Consider the following 15,635-nt stretch of genomic DNA (forward strand, 5'->3'; position numbering starts at 1 on the left):
CAGCGAGAAGGCAGCAACTTCCAACAAGCCAGGAAGAGAGGCATCAATAGAAACCGACCGACCCTGATGGCCCCTTGATCTTGGACTTCTAATCCTCAAAACAATGACAAAATAAATTTCTGCTCTTTAAGCCACCCAGACTAACACAAACTAAAAGTTTTTTTTCTTCCCAAAACATAAATCATAACCATAGAGACAGAAAAGATCTTAAGATTACTGAGACCTAGTAGTTAAAAATACTATTCCTTGAGGCATCTTGAAGGACTTCCACTAAAATGTTATTCTAGAAAAGGGTCTTAAGTATTCACCACTGAGACAAGTAAAATCCACAGAGGTATATATTCAGACATTGTTTTAGTCTCTTTTTGTTATAACATCAGTTTACACTAAGGGAAATCATAAGAAATCACTGTGGGAAAATTGTTTAACATATCTTTGTATACTTTCAAGAATTGATCTTCTACACACCATTATGTTATCTTAAGGAGTAATGCTATCTCGAGTCTCAGTAACAAAAACGTCTCGTGCACCTGAACAACTTCTCTTCTCATTAATGATCATGTGCCCTTTTGCACTTGAGTCAAATTTGAAGTCTGTTAGAATCAAATTTGAAGTCTATTTCCAGCAATCATATAGATTCTCAAAGTATGTTTTCTCTGAACCAGTTTTCCTTATGTTTTATTCCTCCTCCCTCTCATATTATTTGCTGTTGTTTAGTCTCTCAGTCGTGTCTGACTCTTTGTGACCCCATGGACTATAGCCCACCAGGCTTCTCTGTCCATGGGATTTCCCAGGCAAGAATACTGGAGTGGGTTGCCATTTCCTTCTCCAGGAGACCTTACCTACCCAGGGATCAATCCCAAGACTCTAGCACTGGCAGGTGAATTCTTTACCACTGAGCCACTAGGGAAACCCTTTCTTTTACATAGATTTTCTCAAATAAAGGTCCGCCTAGTCAAAGCTTTGGTTTTTCCACTAGCCATGCATGGATATGAAAGTAGACTATAAAGAAAGCTGAGATCCAAAGAATTGATGCTTTTGAACTGTGGTGTTGGAGAAGACTCTTGAGAGTCCCTTGGACAGCAAGGAGATCCAACCAGTCCATCTTAAGGGAAATCAGTCCTGAATATTCATTGGAAGGACTGATGCTGAAGCTGAAGCTCCAATGGCCACCTGATATGAAGAACTGACTAATTTGAAAAGACCCTGATGCTGAGAATGATCAAAGATGGGAGGAGAAGGGGACAACAGAGGATGAGATTGTTGGATGGCATCACCAACTCAATGGACATGAGTTTGAGTGGGCTCTGGGAGTTGGTGATGGACAGGGAAGCCTGGAGTCCTGCAGTCCAGGGGGTCGCAAAGAGTCAGACATGACTGAGCAATGCAACTGAACTGAACCTCAAATATCTATTTTACTTTATGTATTTTTCATGCCACCTCGAATTCTTTGTGGACTGATGAGAAAAATAAATGTGTAGATAAGTATACAAAATCTCATCCAACCCTGTTACTTTAAGGTGGGAAACTGAGTTCCAGAATACTTCAGTGATTTGCTCCAGATCATACAGTCACTGTGTGGCACAGGAAAGATTATAAATTCGGTTTGCTCTAGCTCAGTCTAGCGCTCCTTCTCATCTATCTTAAAATTACCTCCCTATCCAGTGAAGGAGGAAGGAAGTAATTCAATAGGAAAAGTGTCCCCTTGGTACATGTAGCTCAGTGTTTCTCAACAGGGGTAAGACAAGCCTTAACTGTGAGGTTCAAACTGTCCCCAGCATTCCTGGTCCCTACCCATTAAATGCCATTAGAGAGCCCCCACCCCCACCCCATGCAGTCATTGCACTGAAAAAAAAAAAGAAAATTCCCTTTACATTTCCCAAAGCCCACTGTTACCACATTTTTATTTGTTGTTGTTTTGGAAGAGAAACACAAGAAGTAGAAAATATTTTCCTGATCTAATGGAAAATCGAGTCTAACGTAAGGATCAGAGTTTAAAATACATGCATTTAACAGCTGACATTAAATTTCTCTTTGGAAGATGTGGTAACGTGTTTGCAAAAATTACTGTAATAATTTCCCTCAGTGCCACAGGCATTTGGGTTATCCCTTCCACATGGCTTTGGCCTTGACTATGGGAGTAATTTTCACTAATGAGATATTAGCAAATGTGACACAAGCAGAGGATTGAAAAGTCACTTATGCACTGTGACTCTTTGGCACTCTGAGACCATCACATGAAGAAGCTCAGGTTAGCTACTTATAGGATCAGAGACTGAACAGAGTGTATTCAACTAGTTCCAGCTGTGTGCCACTTACTCCACAAAACCAACTAGTCTACCCACTCTTGATATATGAGTGAGACCACCCCAGATGATTCAGCCACCACCCAATCTCCATCTGACACAGATAAATGAGAGAGCCCAAAAGAGGTCAGCCAAGCCAGCCCACTTAGAACAACCTAGCTGAACCACAGAACAATGAACTGAATAAAACAGTTTTTGTTTCATGCCACTCCTTTTAAAGACAATATGTTATGCAACAAAAACTAACCATTAAAGGAAGGAATCAACCTTACTTAGGAAAATAAGCTGAAAACCTAAATTAAATAAATGAAACTACTTGTAGTAGGAGCAGGAGCTCAAAGTCCAAGGCTATCATGAGACCATAAACCTTTCTCTGTTCCTACAAAAATTGTAAAAATCTTGAGAAGAAGGAAACAGAAGGGAAACAGAGGTTTAAGCCAACCTTCTCTGGTTTTTAAGACACAGTGAATCTCCAGTTGAAACCCTGCAGACATACAGATGTATATATGCATATAGGGACAGAGGTACGATTATGGGTAAGGACATGGAACATGCACGTGGGCCTGGACCTATACACAGACAAAAATACAGAAAGATACTTACACATAGATAAACACAAAGATAGAGATCTCTGAATACAGGCACTTCTGAGACACTTCGGGTTTGGTTCAGATGACCACAATAAAGCAAATACTGCGACAAAGTGAGTTACACTTTTTTTATGGTTTCCCAGTGCATAAAAACTTACCTTTACACTATACTGTAGTCTGTTAAGTATACAGTGAGTTAAAGTCACTAAATTGTGTCTGACTCTTTGCAACCCCATGGACTGCAGCCTGCCAGGCTCCCATGTCCATGGAATTCTCCAGGCCAAAATACTGCATCATTATCTTTTTTAAAAAGAACATAATTTAAGAAATAGTGCTGCTAGAAAAATGGAGTCATCAGACTTGCTCAACATAGGGATCCCACAAAACTTCAATTTGTAAAAAAAAAAAAAAAAAAGCAATTATTTACAAAGTGCAATAAAATGAGGTATGCCTATAATTTGCTACAGTTATCAACAAGAAATATTATTAAAAACCTCACATAGATTGCTTGTAAACAAGGCAGCTCTTAGAAAATTGATTAGTCAAAATGACTTTTTTAAATTCTCTTTCAAAGACTAATTTACTGAGATTAATTTTTATGCCAACTTGAGTAAGGCTTGTGTCCAATGCTGTTCTGCTACTTTAAGAACTTACCTTCAAACTAATACATGAGCCACATTTGTGGGACTAGTTCCTGGTGTGACTATTAACACAATATATACCTATTTGGATATGGCCGAGATTGTAGTTTTCATTTCTGTTCCTCTCTAAGACTTCTCTGACAAATTGCTCAGTCAGCATTCTAACCTTTCTCCTATGTCTCTCTGACTTTGACTAGCACCCTACCCTCAGCCCACTAGGAGAGCCCCTGCTGCATTACACTTGTGAACTACTCTGCTGGGCAACTCTACCTCTATAAACAAGACAGATCCTGGTCATCTATTTCTGGATTATCTTTAAGGCACTAGAATAAATACTGGTCCTTACCACAACCTTCAACATCCAGTATGTAATTAATATGTATCAATTAACCATGAATATATATCACTTATTTAAAGAAGGTAATAACCTCCATCATCAATAACCTTTAAGTATCAAATTAGAACAGGCAATATGTGAACATGCCACAATATTGTTCAAGCAAGAGGTCAAGTTTGTTTTTATCTATGCTACCTTAATAAATGCTGACTATAACTATATATATAGGCTGTGGCAGATTGCATTTTCCAGAGACAGCTGCAACAATATTCTTATCTAACAGTTTTTCTAGAATCTTGCCATATATCACCACAATGTGAGGTCTAATTCCCGTACCCTTGAATCTGGAAGAGTTTACAACTGCTTTGCAATAAATAAAACGTTGTGGTAGTGATGCTGCCTAACTTCTAAGGCAAGGTCAATAAAGGCATTGCAACGTCTATCCTGTTTTCTAGAACAGTCTTGCTGGAGCACTGAGCCACTGTATAAGCAATCCAGTTGCTCTGAGGCTACCATGCTTTCACTTCAGTTCAGTTCAGTTACTCAGTCGTGTCCAACTCTTTGAAACCCCATGTAACACAGCACGCCAGGCCTCCCTGTCCATCACCAACTCCCAGAGTTCACTCAGACTCAAGTCCATCGAGTCAGTGATGCCATCCAGCCAACTTATCCTCTGTCATCCCCTTCTCCTCCTGCCCCCAATCCCTCCCAGCATCAGAGTCTTTTCCAATGAGTCAACTTTTCGCATGAGGTGGCCAAAGTACTGGAGTTTCAGCTTTAGCATCATTCCTTCCAAAGAAATCCCAGGGCTGATCTCCTTCAGAATGGACTGGTTGGATCTCCTTGCAGTCCAAGGGACTCTCAAGAGTCTTCTCCAACACCACAGTTCAAAAGCATCAATTCTTCGGCGCTCAGACTTCTTCACAGCCCAACTCTCACATCCATACATGACCACTGGAAAAAACCATAGCCTTGACTAGACAAACCTTTGTTGGCAAAGTAATGTCTCTGCTTTTGAATATGCTATCTAGGTTGGTCACAACTTTCCTTCCAAGGAGAAAGTGCCTTTTAATTTCATGGCTGCAGTAACCATCTGTAGTGATTTTGCAGCCCAGAACAATAAAGTCTGACACTGTTTCCACTGTTTCCCCATCTATTTGCCATGAAGTGGTGGGACCGGATGCCATGATCTTCATTTTCTGAATGTTGAGCTTTAAGCCCACTTTTTCACTCTCCTCTTTCACCCTCATCAAGAGGCTTTTTAGTTCCTCTTCAATTTCTGCCATAAACGTGGTGTCATCTGCATATCTGAGCTTATTGATATTTCTCCCAGCAATCTTGATTCCAGCTTGTGTTTCTTCCAGTCCAGTGTTTCTCATGATGTACTCTGCATATAAGTTAAATAAACAGGGTGACTTGACATACTCCTTTTCCTATTTGGAACCATTCTGTTGTTCCATGTTCAATTCTAACTGTTGCTTCCTGACCTGCATACAAATTTCTCAAGAGGCAGGTCAGGTGGTCTGGTATTCCCATCTCTTTCAGAATTTTCCACAGTTTATTGTGATCCACACAGTCAAAGGCTTTGGCATAGTCAATAAAGCAGAAATAGATGTTTTTCTGGAACTCTCTTGCTTTTTCGATGATCCAGCGGATGTTGGCAATTTGATCTCTGGTTCCTCTGCCTTTTCTAAATCCAGCTTGAACATCAGGAAGTTCACGGTTCACATATTGCTGAAGCCTGGCTTGGAGAATTTTGAGCATTACTTTACTAGCGTGTGAGATGAGTGCAACTGTACAGTAGTTTGAGCATTCTTTGGCATTGCCTTTCTTTGTGATTGGAATGAAAACTGACCTTTTCCAGTCCTCTGGCCACTGCTGAGTTTTCCACATTTGCTGGCATATTGAGTGCAGCACTTTCACAGCATCATCTTTCAGGATTTGGAATAGCTCAACTGGAATTCCATCACCTCCACTAGCTTTGTTCGTAGTGATGCTTTCTAAGGCCCACCTGACTTCACATTCCAGGATGTCTGGCTCTAGGTCAGTGATCACACCATCGTGATGATCTGGGTCATGAAGATCTTTTTTGTACAGTTCTTCTGTGTATTCTTGCCATCTCTTCTTAATATCTTCTGCTTCTGTTAGGTCCATACCATTTCTGTCCTTTATCGAGCTCATCTTTGCATGAAATGTTGCTTTGGTATCTCTAATTTTCTTGAAGAGATCTCTGGTCTTTCCCATTCTGTTGTTTTCCTCTATTTCTTTGCATTGATCACTGAAGAAGGCTTTCTTATCTCTTCTTGCTATTCTTTGGAACTCTATATTCAGATGTTTATATCTTTCCTTTTCTCCTTTGCTTTTCGCTTCTCTTCTTTTCACAGCTATTTGTAAGGCCTCCCCAGACAGCCATTTTGCTTTTTTGCATTTCTTTTCTATGGGAATGGTCTTGATCCCTGTCTCCTGTACAATATCACGAACCTCATTCCATAGTTCATCAGGCACTCTATCTATCAGATCTAGGCCCTTAAATCTATTTCTCACTTCCACTGTATAATCATAAGGGATTTGATTTAGGTCATACCTGAATGGTCTAGTGGTTTTCCCTACGTTCTTCAATTTAAGTCTGAATATGGAAATAAGGAGTTCACGATCTGAGCCACAGTCAGCTCCTGGTCTTGTTTTTGCTGAATGTATAGAGCTTCTCCATCTTTGGCTCAAAGAATATAATCAATCTGATTTTGGTGTTGACCATCTGGTGATGTCCATGTATAGAATTTTCTCTTGTGTTCTTGGAAGAGGGTGTTTGTTATGACCAGTGCATTTTCTTGGCAAAACTCTATCAGTCTTTGCCCTGCTTCATTCCATATTCCAAGGCCAAATTTGCCTGTTACTCCAGGTGTTTCTTGACTTCCTACTTTTGCATTCCAGTCCTCTATAATGAAAAGGACATCTTTTTTGGCTGTTAGTTCTAAAAGGTCTTGTAGGTCTTCATAGAACCGTTCAACTTCAGCTTCTTCAGCGTTACTGGTTGGGGCATAGACTTGGATTACTGTGACACTGAATGGTTTGCCTTGGAAATGAACAGAGATCATTCTGTCATTTTTGACTAGACTTTAAGGAAGCCAAAACCAGCTTATATAAAGAAACTGTACAGCAAACATTCCCAGTACGGATTTAAAGAAACTCACTGTCCAAGGAATGATGACACCATTGACCCTGATAAAGCATGTTTTCAACTAGAGTCTGCATTGACATAAATGAGATCTAATCCAGAAGAGAGGGAAATATCAAAGTTAGGTAGATTCAAACACTATAGAGTCTGTCCTAACCTGAAGGGCAAATATGGCACTGAGACAAAAGAGTGACCATACAGACCAGGTGTCTATGGTACCCAACAGCCTACACTATTCATATAAAATTCTTGGTTTTGAGCAGCAGGAATAATTCTAGGTTCTACCCATCACAGATGATAGCTCTTATAATAAAGGTTTGGTATTCTGGTCCAGATGGCTTTAGACATTGAGTAGTGCTGGGCTCTTAAGCTGAAGGTCTTAAGATGTTGTAGATGAGGAGGAATAATAAAGGTGTGAGTGGAATAAAAGGAAAAGCAGAGTAGGGTGGCAGAGGTCAAGAGCAGCTGAGCCTCTTTGGATTTAGCCAAGTCCAAAGGGGTTGTACACAGTTCAACCAAAGAACATTATAGGCAAGAAGATCATGTAAAATATGAAGAGAGATATAAGAACAATGTGGCAAGAGCCCAAGTGGAAAAGCAAAGACACATTTAGAACTAATAAGAAATGAGTTTAATCAAGTATTACAAGAAAGGAATGAGAATTATAGGAATGTGTAACCAAGAATTATAGAAATGAGAATTACAGAAAAACTTTGAATGTCAACTGTGGAGTTTAGATTTTATCCAAAAATCAGGAAGTTAAAAGAGTCTCCTAGATGCCAAGGAACGGAAAATCTGAGCAGGAAATATTCTAGGTCACTTTCCTCCAACTCCAACTTCAATGACTATAATTTCAACTATTTTACAATTGCTCCTCTAAGTATTCTTTCACTTGAAAGGTATCTTTGAAAATGCTGAGAATTTTGCTATAATAGACAAAGCCTTCCATTGTATGATGAGAAAAGTAATGTTTGAGGATTACTCCTCAGCATTGTTTTCAGGCATAAATAAGAAAGTAAATATAAGTAATAAATTGAAATGGAATATATTTTAAAAAAACTGGGAAAGGAAAAGAGAGAAAATACATTTAAAAATAAAGAAAAGCTTGATTAAAGAATATTAAGCTGATGAGGCTTTTTGGTCTATATTTGGTTATTTAATCCAGTCTCTGGTTCTGCTTTATTCTCCTTCTGTGCCTTTCATGTAAACTTTTTATTCTTCAGGTCTCAGCACCCACTCATAATCACAGTGCTGCTTTTCACCGACACCAAAATTCTGTGTTCTCCTCACTTGGCTTTACATTACACATTTAGGTCTTGCCTGTCCAGAGTAATAACTTCTTCTAAAAATATTTTATTTTGGTGCTTAGTCTTCTCAAAGTTCCTACAGACATTACCTCATCCATTACTCCTGAAAGTAGGTGCCCCGATGACAGAGTAGCCCCAAAAGCTATTTGTGCAGATTTGGGGATATAAGTATGCCGGGGACCTCAAAGGTGTCAATCTCGTCTACTATGGATGAAAGATGAATGTTCTCAGCTATCAATAAATTCCAAAAGCTCTCTCATTCAAAGAAAGGAAAAAGTTCCACCACGAGCATAAAAAAAATGTCACCAAAGAAAGGAAACATAAGAAATGACATGTTACCACATTTCTTTAAATTCCAATTTTTTACTTTTTCTAAAACTTCCAGGATTTTATCTCTGGGGTCACTGTTATATTCCTATGTATGCTTAGAAAATAAATATAAAGTTAATCTGCTCTTACTCAGAAATCTGCAAGATTCTTTTATTCACACACACATATACACCATTTCTGCATACCACACACCAGTATGTTTAATCTACTTCTGTGTAATGAGTAAAGCAGACTTTATAGAGAGGAGACGCTAATTATACAACAGGAACTACCTAGTCCAGCACATGTGAGAAAGTGAGAACAGCAGAGATAAAAAGGAATCTTTAACTGCCTCTCCTTTTCCATACTCCTCACTCCACTGTTAGCGTTGTCTGAAGTTATAACCACTATGAGTTTAGTATCCTAGAAATGTCTAAATTCATAACATGGGAAAACATTAACAGTTTTTTATTAACTTAGTAGAAGATTCCAGCCTAAACAGATTTTTTTAATCGCTGCTGAACATATGTTTAAAAGATTATGGGGAAAAAAATTTTTAACTTGAGCCTTTAGTTTCAATAAAGAATGACTCACTTGTATATTTTCATAAGGCATAAAGATTATTTCATTTCAACTACACTTGGCCTTTAAACTTTTGTTATGTACCTGCCCTTAAGCAGGTATATGTAAGTAATTAATGCAGCAACCCAAAGAAAAAAGGAGATACTAATAATAAAATGAGGCAAAATGGAAATATTACGTAGGAAAACGAAAGTGGTCCACTGAATGCTATATTGTCTTAAGACCAAAGACTAAAAGACCTTCCAAGGGCATTCGCTAGGACTGAACATCAAAAGTCTGTGTCTCTTGTGAGGAAGACAGTCCTACTGCCACTTGGATGCAGACCATGGTGACAGGCCATGCATGGCTCCTGGCCCTTTTTCCAAACATAAGCTTTTGTTCTCCTTGGTAACAACAGTTTTTTATCTGACAAAGCAAAACCCACATATAGATTAACTGTGGTTTATGTAACAATTATCTCTTAGTGCATAGAAAAAAGAAAGAAAAAAAAAAACTTCCACTCTCTGGAGTGAATCTATCAAAACTCCTCAAGCTATGGATTGGTTTTAAACTGCTGATCAATTTCCTTCAGTTCAGTTCAGTCCCTCAGTCCTGTCCAACTCTTTGCAACCCCATTAATCGCAGCACGCCAGGCCTCCTTGTCCATCTCCAACTCCCGGAGTTCAATCAGACTCACGTCCTTGAGTTGGTGATACCATCCAGCCATCTCATCCTCTGTCATCTCCTTCTCCTTCTGCCCCCAATCCCTCCCAGCATCAGAGTCTTTACCAATGAGTCAACTCTTCGCATGAGGTGGCCAAAGTACTGGAGTTGCAGCTTCAGCATCAGTCCTTCCAATGAACACCCAGGACTGATTTCCTTTAGGATGGACTGGTTGAATCTCTTTGCAGTCCAAGGGACTTTCAAGAGTCTTCTCCCACACTACAGTTCAAAAGCATCAATTCTTCGGTGCTCAGCTTTCTTCACAGTCTAACTTTCACATCCATACATGACCAATGGAAAAACCATAGCCTTGACTAGACGGACGTTTGTTGGCAAAGTAATGTCTCTGCTTCTTAATATGCTGTCTAGGTTGGTCATAACTTTCCTTCCAAGGAATAAGCATCTTTTAATTTCATGGCTGCAATTCCCATCTCCAGTGATTATGAATCCCCAAAAAATAAAGTCTGACACTGTTTTCCCATCTATTTCCCATGAAGTGATGGGACCAGATGCCATGATCTTAGTTTTCTGAATGTTGAGCTTTAAGCCAACTTTGTCACTCTCCTCTTTCACTTTCATCAAGAGGCTTTTGAGTTCCTCTTCACTTTCTGCCATAAGAGTGGTGCCATCTATATCTGAGGTTATTGATATTTCTCCCAGCAATCTTGATTCCAGCTTGTGCTTCCTCCAGCCCAGCATTTCTCATGATGTACTCTGCATATAAGTTAAATAAGCAGGGTGACAATATACAGCCTTGACGTACTCCTTTGCCTATTTGGAACCAGTCTGTTGTTCCATGTCCAGTTCTAACTGTTGCTTCCTGACCTGCATATAGGTTTCTCAAGATGCAAGTCAGGTGTTCTGGTATTCCCAACTCTTTCAGAATTTTCCACAGTTTATTGTGATCCACACAGTCAAAGGCTTCGGCATAGTCAATAAAGCAGAAATAGATGTTTTTCTGGAATTTTCTTGGTTTTTCAGTGATTCAGTGGATGTTGGCAATTTGATCTCTGGTTCCTCTGCCTTTTCTAAAACCAGCTTGAACATCTGGAAGTTCATGGTTCACGTATGGCTGAAGCCTGGCTTGGAGAATTTTGAGCATTACTTTACTAGCGTGTGAGATGAGTGCAATTGTGAGGTAGTTTGAGCATTCTTTGGCATTGCCTTTCTTTGGGATTGGAATGAAAACTGACCTTTTCCAGTCCTGTGGCCACTGCTGAGTTTTCCAAATTTGCTGGCATATTGAGTGCAGCACTTTCACAGCATCACCTTTCAGGATTTGAAATAGCTCAACTGGAATTCCATCACCTTCACTAGCTTTGTTCATAGTGATGCTTTCTAAGGCCCACTTGACTTCACGTTCCAGGATATCTGGCTCTAGGTCAGTGATCACACCATCATGATTATCTGGGTCGTGAAGATCTTTTTTGTACAGTTCTGTGTATTCTTGCCACCTCTTCTTAACATCTTCTGCTTCCATTAGGTCCATACCATTTCTGTCCTTTATCAAGCCCATCTTTGCATGAAATGTTCCCTTGGTATCTCTAATTTTCTTGAAGAGATCTTTAGTCTTTCCCATTCTGTTGTTTTCCTCTATTTCTTTGCACTGATCACTGAGGAAGGCCTTCTTATCTCTCCTTGCTATTCTTTGGAACTCTGCATTCAGATGCTTATATCTTTCCTTTTCTCCTTTGCTTTTCACTTCTCTTCTTTTCACAGCTTTTGGAATGCCTGCTCAGACAGCCATTTTGCTTTTTTGCATCTGTTTTCCATGGGAATGGTCTTGATCCCTGTCTCCTGTACAATGTCACGAACCTCTGTCCATAGTTCATCAGGCACTCTATCAGATCTAGTCCCTTAAATCTATTTCTCACTTCCACTGTATAATTATAAGGGATTTGATTTAGGTCATACCTGAATGGTCTAGTGGTGTTCCCTACTTTCTTCAATTTAAGTCTGAATTTGGAAATAAGGAGTTCACGATCTGAGCCACAGTCAGCTCCCAGTCTTGTTTTTGCTGACTGTATAGAGCTTCTCTATCTAGGCTGCAAAGAATACAATCAATCTGCTTTTGGAGTTGATCACCTGGTGATGTCCATGTGTAGAGTCTTCTCTCGTGTTGTTAAAAGAGGGTGTTTGCTATGACCAGTGCATTCTCTTTGCAAAACTCTATTAGCTTTTGCCCTGCTTCATCCATACTCCAAGGCCAAATTTTCCTGTTACTCCAGGTGTTTCTTGACTTCCGACTTTTGCATGCCAGTCTCCTATAATGAAAAGGATATCTTTTTGGGGTGTTAGTTCTAAAAGGTCTTGTAGGTCTTCATAGAACCGTTCAACTTCAGCTTCTTCAGCATTACTGGTTGGGGCATAGGCTTAGATCACCATGATATTGAATGGTTTGCCTTGGAAACAAACAGAGATCATTCTGTCGTTTTTGAGATTGCATCCAAGTACTGCATTTCAGACTCTTCTGTTGACCATGAGGCTGCTCCATTTCTTCTAAGGGATTCCTGACCACAGTAGTAGATTTAGTGGTCATCTGAGTTAAAGCACCCATTCCAGTCCATATTTGCTGATTCCTAGAATGTTTACGTTCACTCTTGCCATCTCCTGTTTGACCACTTCCAATTTGCCTTGATTTATGGACCTAACATTCCAGGTTCCTATGCAATATTGCTCTTTATAGCATCGGACCTTGCTTCTATCACCAGTCACATCCACAAATGCGTATTGTTTTTGCTTTGGCTCCATCCCTTCATTCTTTCTCGAGTTATTTCTCCACTGATGTCCAGTAGCATATTGGGCACCTATTGACCTGGGAAGTTCCTCTTTCAGTATCCTATCATTTTGCCTTTTCATACTGTTCATGGGGTTCTCAAGGCAAGAATACTGAAGTGGTTTGCCATTCCCTTTTCCAGTGGACCATATTCTGTCAGACCTCTCCACCATGCCCACCCGTCTTGGTTGGTCCCACAGGGCATGGCTTAGTTTCATTGAGTTAGACAAGGCTGTTCCATCACAGTGAGGTAAATACAGAGCTTGTTCAACAGACTAGTGGAAGATGCTATAGTCCTCTTGGGCCTCTAGGCACAAAATAGGCAGAAAAGGAGTTAGGAAGGGAGCACTAAAGAAAGGAGAGCATAGACTTGAGATGGACCCAAGTTTCCAAACCAATATTTTAACAGAAGCCCCAAATCTGTTAGAGAGGAGTTGAGTCCCCTTCTTCTTTTCTTGCCTCCTATCAAAATTAAGTTATACTTTAAATGACAACATCTTCTTGACATTTGTGATGTATGTGACCAAGCTGCATCATTTAACTATGGTCAACTATGGTGAAGTAGAAACAATACTGAACTTACATAAGGCCAGCCCTAAACATGGTTGGGCCTCACTGGTGGCTCAGGTGGTTAAGAATCCACCTGCAATGCAGGAGACCCAGGTTTGATCCCTGAGTCAGGAAGATCCCCTGGAGGAGGAAAAGGCTACTCACTCTAGTATTCCTGCCTGGAGAATTCCATGGACAGAGGAGTCTGGCGGGTTACAGTCCATGGGGTTGTGAAGAGTCAGACACGACTGAGCAACTAACATTTTCAAACATGGTCACCAGAAAGAGCTGACTAAGAGGCACATTGACCCACCCAAGCATCAGTTTTCTCAGCTGTAAAACTGAGGAGCACAGTTAGAATTTGAGTCCCCTTCTTAAAAGCCTCGGAGAAAGCAATGGCACCCTATTCCAGTACTCTTGCAGTTCAGACAGTACTTCCTTCAGTTCAATTCAGTTCAGTTGCTCAGTTGTCTGACTCTTTGCAACCCCATGAATCACAGCACGCCAGGCCTCCCTGTCCATCACCAACTCCAGGAGTTCACTCAGACTCATGTCCATCAAGTCGGTGATGCTATCCAGCCAACTCATCTTCTGTTGTCCCCTCCTTCTCCTGCCCCCAAACCCTCCCAGCATCAGAGTCTTTTCCAATGAGTCAACTCTTCGCATGAGATAGCCAAAGTATTGGAGTTTCAGCTTTAGCATCAGTCCTTCCAAAGAACACCCAGGACTGATCTCCTTTAGAATGGTCTGGTTGGATCTCCTTGCAGTCCAAGGGACTCTCAAGAGTCTTCTCCAACACCACAGTTCAAAAGCATCAATTCTTCGGCGCTCAGCTTTCTTCACAGTCCAATTTTCACATCCATACATGACTACTGGAAAAACCATAACCTTGACTAGACAGACCTTTGTTGGCAAAGTAATGTCTCTTAACCTCTTTCCAAAGAAACTACTGCAAATACCATTATTAACACAACACTAACCTTAGTAAACTCTCCATTCTTCTTTTTCCTTCCCAAAGAATGCCTATACAGGTCCATCAGGCACACACATGTAGACCCTAGGAATTGCTCTGACTACCTAACTGCATTCTTACTTAAATGTCTTCGAATTGCTACAGCTACACAGGAGAACAGGAGCTCTGCACAACAGGTGATCCTTTGACAATGTAAAAACCTTAACCTTAAATATTTACACCTAACCATCACTATCACCATGCTTTGTTTCAGTATCAGTTTAAACATTAGGAATGAAGAAGTCAGTTTTTAAAAAGGAAGAAAATTTCCTTTTTAAAAACACCAACTATTCTCCTTTTCCTGGTGACAATATTCTATCCAATACCAATAGTCTCCCAACAGTGCCATCACATATTTCTAAATTAAGAGAAAATGTTAATTGCAGTGCCCACGAAATGAGAAGAAACAGTGAAAGCTGTTGAAATATCTTGGCAGTGAGACTGCATCTCTTCCCAGAAGTCAAATCGGTGACACATAAGGGGTGTCAGGCCATAGTAGCATTTATGTCTGCTCTATCTTTAACTGAAGCAGGACTTTATGGATTCTTATTAGGGTTTTCAACTCAACTAATCATCATCCAGAGACCTTGAATGATATGATTAGCTATCTGCTTTCTATAGTTCTTTCCCCTAAGCATAAAAACTAGGATGGTAGATGGAGGCTGAAGGGGTGAAGGGATGTTCCAGCCTAGATGTTTGCAAACATTATCCAAAGAGCCCAGAGCCAAGTCATCCACAAAAATTACTGGAAGAAGGTCTATTTCTATTAACCATTTAAAAATGAGTATAAAAACAATGTTCATGACACATGCTAATCTTCAGGGGCTCTCGAGGCCTCCTCTATTCAATTCCAAAAGTCAGGGAAAAAAGAACTCTTTCAAGGACATGAAGTTGAGGATGGGGCTTTTAGGTAAAGGAGTAAAGTGATTATAAAGAGAACTGATCTGGGACAAAGGCCTTCTTCTCTCTGAGAACTCTTATCTCTTTTCTAAAGTTCTCTCGTGGCTTCTTTATCTCAGGCAGTTGGTACTGTGAGACCTTTCCAGGAAAGACACTGACCTCCAGGGAGGACCTTGGATGGTCAATAGAAACAGAATAGGGCCTAGAGGGAAAAAGAATCTAATGGTCTCATTACTGCTACCCTGGTCCAGGCTTCACACTAATAGGTCAAAAGATTCTCTCAGAACCCAGCCAGGTTAAGATATGAGGCAGTGATTTGGACTCATATTCCTCTTTACTAATAAAATATTTATTGTTCTTAAATGTTCTTTAACAGATACGCTATAATTATAGATGCAGTTGGAGATAAAGCTATAAATATAAAAAGCTGTTTTTATTTGCTCAATTAA

At 40.0% G+C, this 15,635-nt stretch overlaps 1 pseudogene; it reads right to left on the bottom strand.

Moving 5' to 3' along the window:
- Positions 1–480: 480 nt before the first annotated feature.
- The window catches only part of LOC113907741, a 104,721-nt pseudogene continuing 89,566 nt past the window's right edge, over positions 481–15,635 (bottom strand).

The sequence above is a fragment of the Bos indicus x Bos taurus genome, chromosome 17 (assembly GCF_003369695.1).
Source record: "Bos indicus x Bos taurus breed Angus x Brahman F1 hybrid chromosome 17, Bos_hybrid_MaternalHap_v2.0, whole genome shotgun sequence".
Lineage (NCBI taxonomy): Eukaryota > Metazoa > Chordata > Mammalia > Artiodactyla > Bovidae > Bos > Bos indicus x Bos taurus.